Source organism: Cenococcum geophilum (genome assembly GCF_001692895.1).
Source record: "Cenococcum geophilum 1.58 unplaced genomic scaffold K441scaffold_40, whole genome shotgun sequence".
In the NCBI taxonomy this organism is placed as follows: Eukaryota; Fungi; Ascomycota; class Dothideomycetes; order Gloniales; family Gloniaceae; genus Cenococcum; species Cenococcum geophilum.
In genome coordinates, this window is record NW_027137598.1 from 185860 (window position 1) to 187531 (window position 1672).

The following is a 1672-nucleotide window of genomic DNA, read 5'->3' on the forward strand; positions in this document are numbered from 1 at the left end:
TGCCTTACTTTTAAGTAGTTAAATTAAAAGAGACAATTTATATTAAAGGTAAGTAATCCTAGGAGTAAGGTGTAAGGGATATTATTGCGGACACCTTGGGTTGCCCTCAGGACAACCCCCGGACGCCCCTCGGATAGTCGCCAGTCACGTGCCGGAGGCACGTGCCCGTAGTATATAGTCTCTACGATCTTAGAGGCCTTACCTCCTCAAGGATTCGTCTCTCTTACCAATCTATCCTATTCCACAATCGTGTCCTTATAGCCCCCTATCTACAAGATCCCCTTACATAAGGACTGTCCCTTTAAATATATTAGTATATAATAAGTCCCGCTTAATCTCTAATCCTTTTTATAAGTTAGGCGTAAGGCTTAGAGGCTAGGTTTAATTAATGGTTGCCTTATATATATAAGAGCTGTCTACCTCTTTAGGTATACTATTAAACTGACTTATATTTTAAGTATATATATAAAGTAGATGCAATAATAGATTTAGTACTTTTTAGTTATTAAGCCTCTATTATATAAATACCCAATAGAACTAAAATAAGGTCAGTAATATATATATAGCTAAGTAATTATAGAACACTAAGCTAATTATTAGAAAATGCTATTCTAAATAGTAATAAATAACTCCGCCGCAAATATTTTCTAGTAGTTAGATATAATATACTAGGTAGTTATATACCTAGCATATAGTAATAAGAACTAAGAGTATATTGCTAAATATATAATATATAGGGAGCGCCTTATTATAAGATAAATAAGAGCTCTATTAGAGTATAGGCTATTTCTTAATTAAAATTTACTCTTGTTTACGTGTTTAGTTTTTTAGTTCTCTTAGCATTAGTAAGGCAACTAGCTATAAATTTAAATCGCATTATATAAAGGTTAAGATTTTTTTAAGTTAAAGATATAAATTCTCTTGCCCTTAAAGTTTATAGATATTAGGAGGAGTAGTCCCTAGACCTATCTAATAAAAACTCTACCTATTTTATTTTGCAGCTTCTATAAGATTAAGGTATTATAGTCCTTAAAGGTATAACTAATATTATTCTAAAGTGGCCGTAAAATAACAAAAATAAGGTTATACTAGTTTTCTTTCCTTTAAGAAAAAAGGGGCTCTACTTACTAATACCTTTAAAGTTTATAAATGCCATTATTAGTTTTACTAGGGATGGTAGTTTCTATATTTTATATATTAAAAAATATAGCCTCCCTTAATATACCTTACTTTAGCTTAAATAATTACTGGATTAGAAATAGCTAGCTAATAACAATAATATTATTACTATTAGTTACTATTACCTTAGAGGAGATATTAATTAGAGATGGATTATATAGTATAATCTAGCCCTTTAAAAAAAGAGACTAATAGAATATCTATTATTAAAGCATGTGGAGAGAATATATAAGTAATTATGCCTATTAATTAAACCAGCTCTTATTAAAATTAGTATTATTTAAAATAGATAGCTAAGATAATTAAGTTTAACTCCTACTATTAGAGAAGGAAATGTAATAGTAGTTTATTATATATAGAATGAAAATAGGCCCACCTAATAAAGTAGTAAGATGTAACTAATTTGCGTTATTTAAGATATATTTTATTTAATCTATTTATTAAGAGTTCTAAAGCTATGCCTATAAACCCTAGCCTGCTCTAAATATAAGAT